Source organism: Dasypus novemcinctus, chromosome 5 (genome assembly GCF_030445035.2).
Source record: "Dasypus novemcinctus isolate mDasNov1 chromosome 5, mDasNov1.1.hap2, whole genome shotgun sequence".
NCBI classification, from domain to species: Eukaryota; Metazoa; Chordata; class Mammalia; order Cingulata; family Dasypodidae; genus Dasypus; species Dasypus novemcinctus.
This window is the reverse complement of record NC_080677.1, coordinates 74,906,010-74,924,879: the sequence shown is the minus strand read 5'-3', so window position 1 is coordinate 74,924,879 and position 18,870 is coordinate 74,906,010. Positions and strand designations below refer to the sequence as shown.

The following is an 18,870-nucleotide window of genomic DNA, read 5'->3' as shown; positions in this document are numbered from 1 at the left end:
AATTAGAAAAGTAATTATACAATAATAACCTACACTTTTATTCCCATATTAAATTAACAAAGATCTGTAAGCATAGGGATGGGGTTGATAAAAGCACATTAAATTCTTTGTCTTATATAAGAAAGAGGTTAAAAGTTATGATTTTCTGTTTAATTCGAAGCTAAAATAATTGTATAATCAAGAATGTTATCAAAGAATACAAAGTAAAACCAGAACAAATTTATGAAATGCTGCAATCTTTTAAAGTTGCTATTGAACAAAATGGCAAATAAGGCACACCACACCTTTCAAAAAACTGAGCACAAAGATAAGAGCAAAATAGCACAAAGTATACAACACAATGGCAAGTTCATGTGAATTCATTTATGGCAAAAGCATAAATTGTTTAGCTATCAAAGGCAAAGGCCATCAGAACTCATTAAAAGTAAATATAAGGAAAGTAAATGTAGCTCAGTGGTTGAGTGCCTGCTTCCCATGTAGCAAGTACTGTTCTGATTGTTCCCGTGAGGATATTTCATGGATTTAAATCATTAGTCAGTTGACTGCATCTGTGACTGATTACATCTATAATCAAAAAAAGGAGATTGCCTTCAGTAGTGAGATAAGTCTCATTCAATCAGTTGAAAGCCTTAAAAAGGAGAATGGATGATTTTAGCATCAGAATTTCTGTCTCTTCTACTGTCAGCCAGATTTTCCTGGGGAATTCATCAAAACCTTCATCAGAGTTCTCAACTTGCATCCTACTCTATGGAATTTGGAGTGGTCAATCCCCATGGTCATGTGAGCCAATTCCTATAATAACATCACAATATTTATATCCTGTTAGGTCTGTTTCCCTGGAGAACCCTGACTAATACATATAATAACCCACTTCTTGTGGGCACAACCCATGGTACCTTGCCTTCCATGCCTGTGCATGCACCTCTTGCTTCCTGTCCCAGGCTTTCCTGTTTGAGGCTGAGGCATGAGGTACAATGGCCCCGTCATTCATAAGCAACCCAATTATGCAGGGGAATTAATTACCCATGGGGTGTAATTTTGGTCAATGAGAGACAAGTAAGAGTAGATAAATTCTCATTTTTCCTTTCCAGTATAAAAGGCTCAAACATGAATTCATTCTGTGACCACATGGTCATTCTTTATACCAGTCCAGCATGTAAAATAGCATATCCTCATATTGAATTTTCACTCTTCCCTTCTTCAATCCCTTTTTCCCCCTAGTCCTATAGCCTGAAACTGCATTTTCTTAAAAGATACTAATATATGGCTCTGCCTTAGGCTTTGTGTCCTAGAGAACTCAGGGTGAGATACTTGATAAACAGATATTCTTACTAAGTATGTGGGATTTTAGAGCTGGACTACTTAACCATTTTGATAGTAATGTGGGTACCAGTGTGAGTGGTAAGCAGGATGGTGAAAATTCTGGCTAAAACTGGCATCACGATTCCTAAAGCTCTCACCTATGGTGAATTGGAATAAAGTGCAGCTGGAAGAACAGGCATTAGAATATGTAGTGGTTGAAAAGTATGGGGTCAGCAGTAATTATAAAAATTGTGTGGGCAGTCTCTGTTAATGTCATTGTATACCCTGAAAAAAGAAAGTGCTAAGCTCAGTGTGGACAAACACCAATGCAAAGAACAATGAGAAATCAGACAGTTTTTAGGGAGATTCTCATCTCCAGTTGCATCAAGCAGAATGTGCTAAAACTCAGGGTCATGATCTATATGAAAAGGTGAGAAAGCCTTAAAGCTCCCTGAATGCATAGCCTAAGAAGTCCCATATGCTAAAGTTAGGGCATGTATCAGAAAAGAATATGACCTTGAGATCTGGAATGGGGTTATTTGTGTTAAAAAGACTGAAATTCTAGAAACATCAAATTCCTTTGAATGTGCAGTTCACAGAAGACATATTTAATAAAGGACAAGATAGATTTAAAATTAATCAACTCAGGGAAGCAGACTTGACCCAGTGGATAGGATGTCCGTCTACCACATGGGAGGACCGCGGTTCAAACCTTGGGCCTCCTTGACCCGTGTGGAGCTGGCTTACGTGCAGTGCTGATGAGCGCAGGGAGTGCCCTGCCACGCAGGGGTGTCCCCCGCGTAGGGGAGCCCCACATGCAAGTCCTTGCTCCCCATAAGGAGAGCCGCCCAGTGTGAAAGAAAGTTCATCCTGCCCAGGAATGGTGCCGTACACACGGAGAGTTGACACAACAAGATGACACAACAAAAAGATACACAGATTCCCGTGCCGCTGACAACAGCGGAAGTGGACAAAGAAGAACACGCAGCAAATACATACAGAGAACAGACAACTGGGGTGGGGGGTAGGGGAGATAAATCAATCAATCAATCAATCAATCAATAAATAAAATTAATCAACTCAGATCTAGGATGAAATAGATCATTACTCTCCAAATGGAAGGAAGTAAATAAAGATATCATCAGAAATTAATACAACCAAAAAAAGGAAAAATAGATATAATTAATGAGAGAAATTTTTTGGTAGACCCCAATAAAATAAAGTTCAGTAATTTTTATTCTTTTTTTTTTATTATCCCCCCTTTGTGGCTTTTGCATGCTGTCTGTTCTCTGTCCTTTCACTCTGCATTCTTCTGTCTGTATTTATTTATTTTATTTCCTGTCCTCCGTTGCAGTTTGCTTGCTGTCTGCTCTCTGTCCGTTCACTGTGCGCTCTTCTGTGTTTTGGTTTGTCACCCTTTTTTGTTGCATCACCTTGGTGAGTCAGCTCTCCACAGTGCCTGCAGACTGGGCAGCACTCCGTAGTGTGTGGGCGAGCCTGCCTTCACAAGGAGGCCCCGGAACGCAAACCCAGGGCCTCCCATATGGTAGACGGGAGCCCAACTGATAGAGCCACAGCTGCTTCCCAAACTTCAGTAATTTTGAAAAAGAGTGAAGGCCCAAATAAACATTAGAACACAAAATATCACTGATCTACAATTACCATAAAGAATTAAATAAATAAAATATTATAGGTAACATTTGATGATAATTTGCAAACAAAAATAAAATAGTTAATATTATAGAAAAAATATATACTGGTAAAATTGATTCAAGAAGAAATAGAATATTAGTGTACTTATCACAGTTTAACAAATTAACATTTTCAGTAAAAAATTCCAGCCTACACTGTTAAAACATCAGTAGGCACAAATATCTTATTCTCTGCCCCCTTGTGCTTTCTCTCTCTCCTTTTTAAAGACTTCAAATGCATAAAATGGAGTAAAATATATTTTCAATCCTTGGTATGCTATGTTCAATGTCCTATACAAGATCCCTTTTTTCCTTGTTTCTCTTCTTTAAAAATTTATTTTCTCTTCTTTGGTCACGTGACTTCTACTTTCTTCCGCTTCACAGGAATCTACTCTTTTCTGATTATTACATGTCCTTTCTCCATATACAAGCTCATTAATCCTGTGTTCTGCAGCATCCATTTGGTTCTTCTTAAAACATTCTAATAGTGTATAAATATGTATAATTTTTTAATTTTTTCATCTATTTTATCTTTGTTTCGTCTACTATATCCTCTACTATAGAAATTTTATCCCAAAAGCCTTGTTTGCTAATTCTAATATCTGGATAATCTTGAGATCTGCTTCTATTAACTATTTTTATCTCTCATATCCTGCCATCTTTTTCTCCTTCACATATTTGGTCATTGTGGATAAGAGGTGTGTATGTGGGGTTGGCAGAGGTTCTAAGTTTTATTAACTTTCTCAAAAATTGAGATTTTTTTCTGGCAGGCAGTTACATTAAATTGATGGTGGATCCCTTTGATCTTGTTAAAACTTTGTATAGACTTTATATGGCAGGTCTACTTCAATTGTTCCCCTCTTTCTAGGGAATCACCATTAGTCTAAGAGCATGGCCCTTAATCCTAGATTGTGGCCTTCCTAGGGTTTCCACTGAATGTTCTGTTTGTTCACTAAGGTCTCTATACTCTACCTGGACCCAAACTAGAATTTCCTTACACCACTATTTTTCCTCTGAAATCTCTGCTCATCTCTCAGCCTCCTAGCAGCTGTATTTTGCTATGCCTCCCAAAATCTCAGTCAGTGCAAAGGTAGCTTAGAGGTTGGGCACGAATCTTAGGGAATAATTATGTAAATTTTTAAGCTGTCTTTCCCTTGGCTCCCTCCTGTCTAATATCCTGCCCCTCTCAAATCTTATACACCTTAATCGCTCGAAATTTAAAAATGTGCTTTCCTGCTCAGGTAGACTTATCTTGTCTGAACTCCATCTCTCTATGATGAAGATTGGAAAATATCTTCAGACAGAAAGCAGGAGTGAATATAGAACTCACTTCATAGGCTTCCTTTCTCCCAAAGATTACAGTCTGGTGTAGTTTGCTGCCCAATGCCTGCAGACAGTTGCTTTATATATGTTAATAAGCATTTATAGTTACTTATGAGTAGGAAAATGTCTTGGTTTGCCAGGCTTCTGTGACAAATACCCCACAATGGTTTGACTTTAAGAGCAGGAATTTACCGACTTACGTTTGAGGCTAGGAGAAACCCAAAATTGAAGCATCAGCAAGGTGATTCTTTCTCCCCAAAGTCTTTAAAATTCTGGTGCTGGCTACCGATAAATCTTGGGTTTCTTTGGCTGTATCCCTGCCTCCTGTCATATGACAATATGTCTCCTTTCTTTTCCTGTTTCATTGACTTCCAGCTGCCATCTCTTCCCCAAGTTCTATAACTCTAGCTTCTGGTTTCTTTCTCCTTATAAGGCTCCAATAATCCTGATTAAGACCCCACCTCCTTCAGTTGGATGACATCTTAACTAAAAATAGCTTCTTCAAAAAATCCTGTTTACAATGGGTTTACACCTCAGAGAAAAATGAGAACACAAACTAGGGTACATAGTTCAGTCTACCACAGAAGGTAAGTCTGAATCTAGTTGTACCATCATGGCCTTACAAAACTCTTTTCATGTAATGATTTAGACCTGGCTCTCCTCAAAAAAAAAAAAAAAAAGGTATTTTTTTATGGGTTTTGATAAACTTGTTAGAGCAGTATCAGTGCTACAAATCTCAATTTGTTTCTTACATTTTGCAAGCAATTTATATTTTTAGACCAATCTTTTTTTTAAATATATATTTACTTGATTTGCTTCTTCTTCCTGATGTATATTATTCCATTATATGCATGTGGTATATATTATATATCCATTTCATTAACATTCAACACAGGTTGCTACAATTCTTACAATTCTTTGTTACAACAAACAAACTTATGGCCCAAATCCTTAACATCTTTCTTTTTCTTTAATATACTTTGTTTTTAAAGAAGATTTAGATTATAGAAAAGTTGCATTGAAAGTACAAAGGATTTGCATATAACCCACCTTCTCTACCTTTCATATTTTCCTTACTAATAACATCTTACATTAGTGTGGTACATTTCTTACAATTGATGAACCAATATTGAAATATTGCTACTAACCAAGGTCTATAGTTTACATTATGGTTAACACTTTGCACTGCACAGTTTTATAGCTTTTGACAAAATGTATAATGGCCTGTATCTATCATTGCAATGTCATGCAGAATAATTCCAATGCCCTAAAAAATGCCCTATGTTCCACCTATCCTTCCCTTCCCTCCCCTCAGAACCTCTGGTAACCCCTATTTTCATATCAATGTTGCAAGTTCTTCCATTACTACAATACTAATAAATATACTTTGGTCTGTGGTTGCATTACCCCCTTAAATTCATTCCTCAATTCTGAGTCTTTTGGGATGATGTTGCCCACTCTGCTTCAGATTAGGAGGGAACAAATCTTATGGGGCAGGTGGAAGGAACTGTTTTGCTTGCGATTGTAGATACTCTTTGTTTTGGGAGGAATGGGGATTGTACATCATTATCATTTTGTTGGTTACCCTGGACAAGTCTGATGAACTCACCACAACACTGATGAGATTCAGAGTCCTGCTACTTTTTCAAATAGAATGGCCAAAATCTCTGGAGTATATAGCAGTGCCTAATAAAAGAGCACAGACCAATATGCCAAGCCATCAATATAAATGCTTGTATTTAAACATTATTCTCGTAAAAGTGGAATTTGTCTACCTAATGCCTAAGAGTTACCTCATAAAAATCTCCTTGTGGCCTCTCTCTAAAACAAACTCAGCAAATACACTCACTACCTTCTCCCTGATGTGGTAAGTGACCCCCAGGTTTGAGCCTCCCTGGCATCATGGGATTACTACCAAGTACCAACCAGCAATGCATTTGTCAAAGAACTTGACCAAAAGGGGTAAACATTAAACACAAAAAAAATTTTAAGGGATTTCAAAATGAGTCAGGAGATCATTTCAGGGGTTTTGCTTATGCATGTCTAGACAGATCCCATTAACTGCTGCAGTAAACCAAACCTCATACAGGGGTACTCCCTGCTCCCAAGGGCCCTAGAAACATCCTGACACTATAGGTAAGGCACACAGTCTCATGAAATTAGCTCCCAATCAGTGGGCCTTACCCTGAAGGATACCATAATTGTTTCCTCAAGGTAACAGCATTATACTCATTTGTAATTTCCCTACTAATGACCCTTCTACTCCTTTTATTTGAACTATACCATTAAAAACATGTTCCAGAGAATTAAATCTTTGGTTGGTCTGTTCAGATGCTGGTTAAGCCCTTGATATATATCTCCTTATTTTTTATTTGAGGTTACTTACATCTTTACATATTTATTAGCAATTCAAGTTTATCTTTCTGTTCTTTTTTCTCCTTTGATGATTTCTTCTTGGTTTCTTTGGCATTCCCTGGATATTTTAGACATTGGTACTCAATATGTTTTATTAATTGTAGGTATTTAATTCCAGTCTGGTGATTGAAATGGACTCTGTGATGCATTGCTCAGATCCCTGTTCAGGACTGAAGGACTTACTCCCACAGTGGTGAAGAGTGATGCTTCCGCGCTAGGAACTTCCTCAGCTGGAGGTAATTGAGTCACCCAAAGTCATATTCTCTCCCAGCCCACATCTTGTGGCTAGTTAATTCAGGGATATATAAAGGCCCAACCTCCTCCCCCCAGTGGGGAAACAATTGAAGGGCCTTCCCAGCTTCAGAAAAGAAGCCTTCATTGAGACTACATCATATCACGTCTTCTTGCCCTGGCCAATACTGTTTTGGTCTCTTTCCTATCACAAGTGTTGATCCAAGAGTACTTAATAATAAACCTTCTACACACTAATCTCATTCTCATTGTCTGCTTCCTAGTGAACCCAACCTGTATGAGTGATCTTTATTAAATAGAACTCCTTCATTATGTTGTCCATTTTTTTAATTGCAAAAGGTAAATTATGTTGTCCTTTCCCTTGTGATTTGTGTTTTATATCCTGCTTCAAAAAACATCACCTTCTTTTAATTTTATAGTTTTACTTTTATATTTAGGTCTTTTATTCATTTAGAGGTTTTGTGGGGTTTTTTGGTAATCATACATGCTAGATGCCCTGTTTTATTTCTTTAAAGTAAGAAATCAATTTTCCAGTCTCAATTAAATAAATGTCCATCATTTCTTCAAAGATAAGTAATATATCCTCTAGAATATGGCAAGTAATCCATTTCAATACTTATTCTTATATTCCTTTAGTCAATTAGTCTGTCCCTGAAACAGTACCATACTGGATGATTTTATTATTTGTTGCTGTAATTTGTCTTAATAGCTAATAAGATGAGTTTTCTTTCTTTACGCCTTTTGAACATTTCTTTAGCAATTCATGGAAATGTTAATTCCATATTAATTTTAGGATGCATTTTTTGAGTTCCTCCAAAAGTCTAGCTGAGGTATTGAATAGCATAGCAATAAATTTATAGAATAATTTGAAGACAATTAAAACCTTTAAAATTGTATTCACTTCTTTCATATGTCATATCTCCCCATTCACTTATATTTGCTTTAATATATTTTAAAAGAATTATTTTTTAAAAACTCTGTAAACCACTCAGGCAATTTTTGCTTGATTAATATGCAAGCAGTTAATAGTGTTTTGTGGTTTTTACAAATGACATTCAGTTTTCTATTTCACCTTCTCATTATTTATTGCTAGGGAAGAGAACTTGTTGAAAATACTTGAGGAATGATTTAGTAAGCTGGAAGAGAAAGGTGAAGAATTCTCTCAGAAGGTCGCAGTGGAGAAAAAAGACATGGAAAGAATGAAAAAAACTCAAAAGATATGGAGAATAATACTATAAATGTCTGTATCTATCTATAAGGAGGGACAAGATACACATAGGAAAGCAAAATTTGAAGAAAAATTACTAATTTGTTAAAATTTAAGAAAAATGTAAGACTACAAATGAAAAGTGCACACAACCAGTGAGTAGGAGAGATAAATGGTAAAAAAAGTTTCTATTTAGACATATTATAGTGACTTAAGAGATCAATGTAGGAGTTTGATATTATTTATGAATTCCAAAAGTAGATATTGGATTATGTTTATAAACTGGTCTGTTCCTCTGGGGATATTAGACTGTATTAACTTCAGAGGTTTCACCTTTACTTGATTAAATTATAATTAGGGCTTTGATTGGGCCACGTCAGTAGAATGTCTAGTCCCTGCCCTCTTGGTGGGTGAGGACTCATGGAGGAAACAACATGGCAGGGGAGAGTTGGAGTTCTGATGCTGGAGCCCTGATAAGTAAACACACAGGAGAAGAACACAGAGAAATAGAGATGGCCCCACAGACATGGCAGAAGCCCCAGGAAGAGAAAGAGAGCCTGATAGTCCACACCTGACTTTGTAAAGAGAAAAAGCAGCTGAACCTGGGAGAGAAATGAGCCTTATTCCAGCCTGTAGCTGATATTGGAAGAAGCTGGGACCATGGATCCTTAAGAGGAAGAGAAAGGCTGAACCCTTGAGATGTCCCAGCCATCTTGCTCCAACACATGGCACCAAACTTTGGTGAGGGAAGTAACTTAACACTTTATGGCCTGGTAACTGTAAGTGTCTGCCCCAAATGAATACCCTTTATAAAAGCCAACAGATTTCTGGTGTTTTGCATTAGTGCCCCTTCGGCTGACTAATACAATCCGTGAAGACAAAAGTGGGAGCAGATGTGGCTCAAGAAGTTGAGCACCACTTCCCGTATTGGAGGTCCTAGTTTTGGTCTCCCATGCTTCCTAAAAACAAACGCAAACAACAAGCAAATGAAAAAACCATTGTGGCTCAGTGGTTGAGCCTGACTCCCCACATAGGAGGTCCCAGTTCAATCTCTTTCCTGGTACCTCAAAAAATAAATGAATGAATGAATGAAAGAAAGAATTAATTAATTAAAAAATAAAAATTTTAAAAAAGACACAAGAAAAATATTATAATTTTCCAGAAGGAAACGTTAGATTGCCCAAAAAGATACATATTAACCTTATCAACAGGAACACTTAAGGCAAGAAAGTTTTCAGAGGAATAATATTTGAATCTGAAATCATATTCAGTGAGGCTATCACTTCTGTGTTAGAGCAAAAATAAAGACATGAGTTGTCTGAGTGTCTATCAACATAAACAATCTCTTTGAAAGAATTCTTAAGAGGTTTTACTTTTGAAAGAAAGGAATTGATTCCATAAGCAAGAAATGACTTATGGGATGAAGAACAAATAAAAAATGAAGTAGAATTTATTGATCTCTAAATAAGTATCATTTTAAAAATTGTGTAATCATAAATTTCACAAATAAAACCTTAGATAATATCAATATTGAGGAAGTTGTGGAAAAGAGAAATGCAGGGAAGAAAATTGGGTTAACATTTTATCCTATTCAGAGGGAAAACAGTTACTCATAAGATATAGACATTGACAGGGGAAAATAAACAAAACAGCAATCAGTTTTATTCCCCAATGCTTAGAGTAATGATGGGGAAGTAGTCAATAGTAAATAAATATTTGTTAGAAGAATTTTAATAAATTAATAATAATCAAATGAATAAAATAGACTCTATAGTTTAGTATATTAGAAAAATCTAACTGAAATCAGAGAAACGATAAACATAAAAGAAACTACAGTAAGTATAAAAACATAGAATAAGAGGACAGACACAAGTTTTAATAAGATGTTAATAAAAATAATTTATGGTTAGACCTAATAAAAATAGTTAGTGCTTACTAATCAGAGACATCCATTCTCAGATTGCATTAAAAAATAAGAGCTAATATTGTTGACTAAAAGGGACTCACTTAAAACACACAAGCATACACACATACACACACATCAGATGCAGAAAAATTGATAATAAGGTATGGAAAAAGATATCTGGCAAATATCAACTGTAAGTTTTTTAATCAGAAAAAGTCAAGTTTAAAGGGAGAACTCTGATTAAAAAAAGTATACTATATATGCAGAAAAGTAGATTAGAAAGATTGTAATAATTAACATGATGACAAATTATAGCCTGAAAGCATAAAAGGGATAATTGATATAATTATGGGGGCATAGTAAGTCAACACACTTTTTTATGGGAGTGGATATATGATGGATGGAAAACAGTAAAGGTGGAGAATATTTCATGGAATGATTAAGATGTTTGCATTAATAAATATATCTAAATTTATATCAAATGAACATAGAATACACATAATTTTCATGCACACAAGAAAGTCACCAATAATTATGATGAACTTGCACCAAAAGAAGTCTCAAAAAACTTCAAATAATTAACAAAATGTAGTACATATTCTATAACTATAATGCAAAAAATTATAACTCAGCAAAGAATATTTAGAAAAAAATTCTTATATCTAAAAACTGATGATGCTGTCATTTATCCCTTTGTTTAAACCAGAAATTATATGGTAAATTTCAAATCCTTAGAGCTTAATGATAAAGCACTGAGGGTCAAAATCTGTTTGCTGCTGAACTATAAAGGCAAATCTATCAATTTCAAAATTGAATGTAAGAAAGATGGAAACAAATTAATTAAAGACTTACTAAGCTAGAAAAAGTGCAATAGAGTAAATATAAAACAGAAAGAAGAAAGGAACATATGATAAGGATAGATAAATCTATGAAAAAGTAACAATTAAAAAAATGAGACTATTTGAAAAGACTAAGAAACAAATCTCTTGACACCAATCCATAAAAAAAGAGAGAAGATACAAATAAACATTATGCAGAATGAATGAGGAAATGATTAGATACAAACAACATTTTAAAAGTTATTATGGACAACTGCATGTCCCAAATTTGAAAATGTAGAAGAGACGAATATATTTCTAGAAAAATCTATAAAATGACAATACTAATCAAAGAAGAAATTAAAAAAGAAAAAAATCAACAACAAAAAATTGAAGTGTTTGGCCCAATCACACCCCCCATGCCCGCTCCCCCGCCAAAAAAAGAAAGAGTCAAGGCCAGATACTTTCAGCTGTGAGTTCTGGAAGTGCTCAAGGAACAGGTATTTTATACAATTCCCCCTCCAAAAAATATAATAATAGAAAAAGGGAAAAAACTGGTTGATTTATTTTATAAGATTAATATAATCTGGATATCCAAACTGAATAAGGACTGCTCAGAATAACTAAATTTTTGGTCAATTTCACTTATGAATATAGAAGCAAAGAAGCTACTAATATTAGTTAATTACACCCAACAGTGTATCAAAAATAAACTGCAGTCAAGTGAAGTTTATTCAGTTAAGTAGGGATTATTCTGCTTGGAAAATATAATTATGTAATTAAAAACCACCACATTAAATGATTAAAGAAGGCAAAAAAACAATCAACTCATGATGCAAAGAACATTAATTACAATTTAACACACCATTGAGATAAAATTTCTTAGTAAATAAGGACAAATAAAGAAACTTCTTTAATATAAATAAGGGTATCTGCTATTTATCTACACCAAGAATCATATTTAATAGAGGAAGTGTAGAGATATTTTCTTTTGGGTGGGTGTTGAGACAAGGATGACTGGTAGCACCACTATTGTTCAAAATAGACCTCAGACCCTGGGTAAGATGTTAAAACAAGAAAATAATAGGATCCCATAAGTTTTGATATGTTGTTTTGTCATTTCCATTCATTTCAAGGTACTGATTTCTTTCAAAATTTTCTCCTTGATCCACTGTTTGTCTAAATATGTGTTGCTTAAATTCCATATTCTTGTGCCTAATCTGGTCCTTTGGCCCTTACAGATTCCCAGCTTCATTCCATTGTGGTCAGAGAAATTACTTTGCATGATTTCAGTCTTTCTGAGTTCATTGTGACTTTCTCTGTGGCCTAGCATGTGGTCTATCTTAGAGAATGATCCACGTGCATGCAAAAAGAATGTATATCCTGCTATGTTTGGGTGTAGTGTTTTGTATATGTCTATTAGATCCACAGCCTCTAACATATTATTCAAAGTCTTTGTTTATTAATTCTCTGTTGAGAGGTTCTGTCTAATGGTGATAATGGTTTATTAAAGTCCCCCTCTATAATTGTAGAGACATCTATTCCTCCACTTAGTTTTTCCATTGTTTGCCTCATATCTTTTGAGGTGCCCTGTTTAGATACATAAATGTTTATGATGGTTATTTCTCCTTGAAAGATTATCCTTTTGTTGATATATAGTATCCATCTTTGTCTCTCACAATAATTCTGCATTTAAAGTCTATTTTTCCCAACATTAGTATAGCCACTTCTGCCTTTCTTCGGTTATTGTTTGCTTGAAAGATTGTTTTCCAGCTGTTCACTTTCAATCTTACTGAATCCCTGGGTTTAAGGTGGGTTTCTTGTAGACAGCAAATAGACGGATCATATATCCTTATTTATTCTGCCAATCAAGAGACTGGTGAGTTTAATCCATTAACATTCAGTATTACTCTCAAGGAATTACTTTTCTTTGGATTTGTGTATATCATATGTTGTTTTTATTTCTCTTTTTGTCTTTTTAGTTGTTCTTACACTCTCCTCCAACTCTCTCGCTTCTGTTTTTTCCTTTCAACCTGCAGAACTCTCTTTAGTATTTCTTGAAAGGCAGGTTTATTTTTGGCATACTCTCTTAGTTTCTGTTTATCTGTGACTATTTTAAAATCTCCATCATTTTTTAGTACTCAGCTTTGCTGTATAGAGTATTCTTGACTGGAATATTTTTGCTTTTAGTGCTTTGAATATGACACATCACTACCTTCTTATCTCCATGTTTTCAGGTGAGAAATTATCACTTAATCTTATTGAGCTTCCCTTGTATGTGATGGTTTTCTTTTCTCTTGCTGCCTTCAGTATTTTCTCTTTGTCTTGAGCACTGGATAATTTGGCAAGGATATGTCTTGGAATAGGCTGTTGGGGTTTATACTGTTTGAGGTGCACTGTGCTTTCTGGACATGTATATCCATCTCCCTCAAAAGTTTTGAGAAATTTCAACCATTGTTTCCTCTGTCCCCTTTCCCTTCTCTTCTCCTTCTAGGATGCCTATAATGTGCACGTTTGTGCTTTTTGCCTAGTCATTCAAATCCCTAAGTCCCTGCTGGATTTTTTCTATCTTTTTTATATAAGTTCTATTATCTGTTTGTTTTCAGATGTACTGGCTTCCACATTACTAATTCTTTCTGCTGCCTGTTCAAATCTGCTATTATTTGCTGAGAATATATTTTTGATTTCTTGGATTGTGCCATTCATCCCCATCATATCCATTATCTTTTTGCATATTTTTACAATTTCTTCAGTATGCTCTCCAATGGTTTTCTTAATATCTTTAATCTCTTCCTTCACTTCATTAAGTTGGTCCATAATATTTGTTTGGACAGCTATGATTAGTTGTCCAATGTTTCTCTAGTCCTGGTTTTTGGTTTGTTCATTGGACTGGCCCATGTCTTCCTGATTACTGGTATGGTTTGTAATTTTTTGTTGCTGTCTGGTCTTCATTTTATCTTAATGGGTTTGTTCAGGTGATTAGCTTCTCTGTCTAGTCTCAGATTTTATTTAGTTACTGTTTTTGTGTATGTGTTAAGTTTTCTCTTTGAAACTTTGTTCTTTTTATTCTATTTCCTTGTTGTCTAAGTGCCCTTGAAAGAAAAATATTAGGGCCAGGGAAAGCCAAAGAGGTAAGGAAAGAAATAGTAATATTGACTGTAAATGTTAGCAGAAGAACCATATAAAATCTAGGAAAATGAATATTAAACTCAAGTGAGCAGTATAGAGTTATAGGAATAAAAAAGTGAATTACCTGCAATGAATTGGGAAGCTGAATATGGAGAAGAACATAGTGTAAATTAAAAGGCCAGAATGATGAGGAGAGAGGGAAAGAGAAAAGAAAGGACAAAACCAGAGAGAATTAATAAAAGATAGAAACCAATTAGTAGTGTTAGAAATAAAAAGCCAGAAAAATTGGGGGCTAAACAAATAGAGGTGGAAGGTAAGAGCAACAACAGAAGGTGGAAGATGGAAAGATGTAGGAAGGACAAGAGATAGCATTGGTATCCAAAATCAGTACACACAGAAAAGAGGAAATTAAGGAAGAGGAAACACAGCAAACAAGAAACAAGCTGGCAGCACCTAAGGTAAAGAAAAAAAAAAGAAAGGGAAGAAAAGAGTGTGAGGGATAACGAGGTAAGAAAGACAAGAAAAAAACACAGCAACAACAAAAGCAACACAGACAAACCTGCAAGTAAGGAGTCAACCAAACATTAAGAAAAATCAGACTTCCCTCTTAAGGCCTTGTGGAGTTTGTCAGACTGCCCGTGTTTATCAATCAATTATCCTGAGGTTTTCTCACTGCAGATTTTGAAGTGGGTTTTAGTGAGTAAATTAAGTCAAATTATATAACAAAATAACCTTTTTTTAGAAAAAATAAGAGACCCAAGGGAAGCTAATACAAGGATAATGTCTATGTTTTCCCTGTCCTAAAGTGTCAGCTAGATGTTTAATATTCCAGTGGGTCACTACTCTAAGAGGAGTCAGGAATTGAACTAGAGTCCTTGCACATTCAAGGCTGAAACTCCTCCACTTAGCTAAACTTCCTTTCTCACTTGATTGATTTGCTCTTCAAAAAGAGTCCCTTTGCCAGTGGCAGGATCAACCCTTTGCAATTGGATAATCTGCTGATTAGGAATCTGTGCCTCCCCCCCCCCCCCTCCCCCTTTTTCCCCTAACTGCTTCTCTCCCTGGGCAGCAGGAAGCCTGTGTGAGAGTTCCCTTCCAAAATTCAAATGGGACCCTAGTGAATTAACTCACCACGGAAAATGACTCTGTCTCTTTGAGAGAGAGCACCCACACCTTGCTGAGAACCCTAAATATGCTCTTGGAAGCTTTTTAAGCACCTCCTACTGTCCCCTCCCCTTAGGTGTGCTGCATAGGACTGACTCCACCTTCTCTCAGAGCAATTTTCCCTATCCCACAGAGGTTAGATAAATCAGCTGCCTCAGCAGATTCACCTCTCCCCTCTTCCTGGTTTTTCCTCAAGCCAGCTAATGTGCTCCTTAAAGCTCAAAAAAGGGGGTCCAGACAACTGAACCCCTACTTGGGGTCCCCTGTCTATTCTTCACCAGAACCCTCCCACTCTGGGAGTTTGTCTCCTCCAGCTGTGTGACCAGCTAGGTTTGAAGAACACGTGGCTTCCTGCCCTGAGGGAGGGGCTTAGCCTTCACACAGCTCCAGCCTCAAGTGCCAGAAATTCATTGTTTTACCTTGTGCAATCACTCTTTTCTTCACCCTCTCTCCAGATCAATGCGCCGAAGCCTCCTGCTTTGTGCGTTCCCAAAACAGCTCAGTCAGGCAGGATTTTTCTCTCAATCAGCCTTTTTTTTTTTTTTTTCAGAACGAGATCATGTGGGTGCACTTTAACCCAGTGCCATCTTGCTCCTCCACCTCCATCAACTTTAATAAAGATACCACACTAATGCAAAATTTTAATAATCGGGAAAACTACATAAGTGAGGGAAGATACATGGGAACCCTGTATTTTTCACATGATTTTCTTAAATCTACAACTTCTATAATATTTTTTTTTAAAGGAGAATGAAACTTACCATGCACACATAAATATGAATGAGTTTCAAAGACACTGAACCAAATGAAAGAAACTGTGTACAAAAATGTATATACTGTATGGTCATTCTTTATGTATGAACATTTAGAAGAGGGTCATTGAATTTATGGTTGAATATTTGCCTGGAGAAGTTTCAGAGATTGACTAGGTAGGAGCAAGAGGCAAATTTTTGGGGTAATGATGATATTGTATTTATTGTTAGGGATTTGTGTTATATAGTTGTATGCATGTGTCAAAACTCAGAGAATGTGCTTCAAAAGTTATGCATTCCATTTTATGTGACTTTTATATCACAGGAAAAAGAAAGCTAAGAAAATATTGAAGTCCTCTTAATGATATGCATCCAGAACTCTCAGAAAGAAAGTGAGTGTGACTTCTTTTTAAATGTTCCAGAATAAAGTTAGATTTGATGAACATATATATAGAGGAATGAATAAATGGATAAATATGTACTAAATCAAGGATAGTGTAATGATAATATAATTTAGATGGTAAGTATGTTGGCCTTCTTTGTAAATTCTCTCAACTTTGAAAAATTTTACAATAAAAATATAATGAAATATTTGAATAATTTCCAGATTAGTCTAACATAATAGAAGCCAAAGAAATATGGTTGTTTCAAAAAGATGGTGATGAAATATTATATTTCTCTCTTGCTGAACATTCAAGAGGTATAGACCCTGAAAAAGACCAAAGATTACTTCTGAAAAAGCGGGTTTAGTGGGGAATTTTTGGGAGAAAACCACATTGAAAGGAGTTAGAAATGAATGGTTAGTGACCAATTAAAGGTATCTTCACTCAATATTTTTTGAAAACTCATAGTTCAGTTATAGAAACCTCACAGATCACATTAATGTGTTCTTTTATTACCAAGAATAATTTGAAACACTTTATACAACATTAAACAGAAAATTGGGTTCTTTTTCATTACTATCAATCAGCTTTACAAGTTAATTCAAGCTACTTTAACTACTTCCAAATTCTTAACTAAACTTATCTCCTAACTGCTTAACTGAGGTGAAACTAGAATATGTTTATGCGCAAATGAAAGAAACTATATTTCATTACCACTCAGTGCTAGAATGTCTTCATTAAATGTATTAGTAAATATGATTTTTATAAACTTATGAGGCTTTTATATAAATAGTAACTAATATCCTTATTTTGATAATGAGTCAGATTTTTAATTTTAGAAAATATGTTCATTGCAATTACATGCAGGTTACCATGCAAAATGCTCTTCAGATAAACTGGTTAGTCATGTTCCTTCTTTGTAAGGATCTCCTAATCAACTAAGAATATAAAGTCATACTGCTAACTATGTATTAATAGAAAAATGAGTTTGACTAATTTCTGCAACCCATGAGGTTACTATGAACATCCTCATACAGACTCTGTCTACTTTCAGTAAATTGTGATGGAATGCCTTAGTTAAAAAATGATTGATGGTAATAGTCTGATGATATTGTCTCATAATCTGTAACAAATGTTCTACCAGGGTGTGGAGTTGTGTGGGAAGTCTACACATCTGTATGATTGTTTTGCAAATTCGTATTATCTGTAACAAAAATATATTTTAAAAAATAGTATGGGTTGGGGGAAAAATACACCAAATGTAAGATAAGGATTATAATAGGTAGTAATATTTTGACAATGCTCTTGCATAGTTTGTAACAAATGTTTCACACCACTGCAAAGAGTTGGTGGAGGAGTAATATATGAGACCCCTGTGTAATGTTATGTATGTTTATTTTGTAAGTTTGCAATCTTTACTATACACTTATTGTTTATGTGTGTTCATGTATGAATGATGTACTTCAGTAAAAAGAATTGTATCACTGTACAGTAAAAGAAAAAACTATTTTAAAGCTTCCTCTAGGATTCTAAATGGCAAAAATTTGGCCATTAAAGGCAAATAGTTTTTCCTTTTGAAAGGGTGGTTGAAATGATTCCCACATTTCCTATATTCCAAAAAGAATCTGGGCATGTGTTAGAAGCAAGAGAATGTATTAATTAGGCATGGACACCATTCAGCATTCTAATATAAAGCAGTTTTCCCACTGTAAGTAGTACTCAAAACAGTTTGTATTGTCTTGAGAAAATGTCTTTTTCTTTCATAATATGACTCTGGGATCCTTTATTACTAAGAATTCATGCTTGTTCTCAGATGATGTGGATGCATGTGTGTATAGGTGTGTATGTGTGTGCATGTGGATGTCAATATTTGGTACAATTCTTGATGACCAGGAAGAATGAGTAGGGATATACCACTGACCGAGAGCCATTGGTCTGCCAGTGCCCACCACAGAATGGCATATTCAGAATGGCATTTTGAAGCTCATCTGCTCCCAATCATGATTTTATTCTATATTTAATAATTCAGGTTTTGAAAACTGTATTATTGCAAATTATCATGTTTATGTTTTTGCACTGTTAGGAAAGGTGGGAGGTTAGGAAGACATTTAACTTATGAATCTCCAAGTATACTGTTTCCACCCCAATTCTCCTGTGGACAATGAAACAGCACAGGGGTCATTTGGAAAGTCTCCACAAACCTTTTACTACCCTGTCCCTTAATTCCTCACAAAATCACCATAAATATATATGGAAGTTACCAACTTTATTAATATCTTGGTGGCCAATTAAAGGGAGTCACAATATAGGTGAATACTTAAAATCATCAGGTAAATATCATCTCAACCATCGTTTCCAGAAACTTATGGCTTAACAGGTGGTCCCCTCACCGGCAAAACTTGATTTAAGACACCTTATTTCCCTATCTCAAAATCAGCTGTTTTCTTCCCTCAGACAGAGTAAAAAATGTGCAGGGATGTGTCAAGAAGCAATAACATCTACCAGTAAAAGAGAAAATACACTTCATG

The 18,870-nt window shown here is 35.3% G+C and overlaps 1 long non-coding RNA gene across 1 annotated transcript in view; it reads left to right on the top strand.

The window, feature by feature from the left end:
- Positions 1 to 18,870, top strand: part of LOC101412888 (uncharacterized) — a 55,191-nt gene that overhangs the window by 23,618 nt on the left and 12,703 nt on the right. Inside the window, exons 2-3 of the long non-coding RNA XR_188758.5 lie at positions 6,836 to 6,967; positions 16,285 to 16,351. This is a non-coding gene — a long non-coding RNA (uncharacterized lncRNA). The remainder of the gene's footprint in view (positions 1 to 6,835; positions 6,968 to 16,284; positions 16,352 to 18,870) is intronic.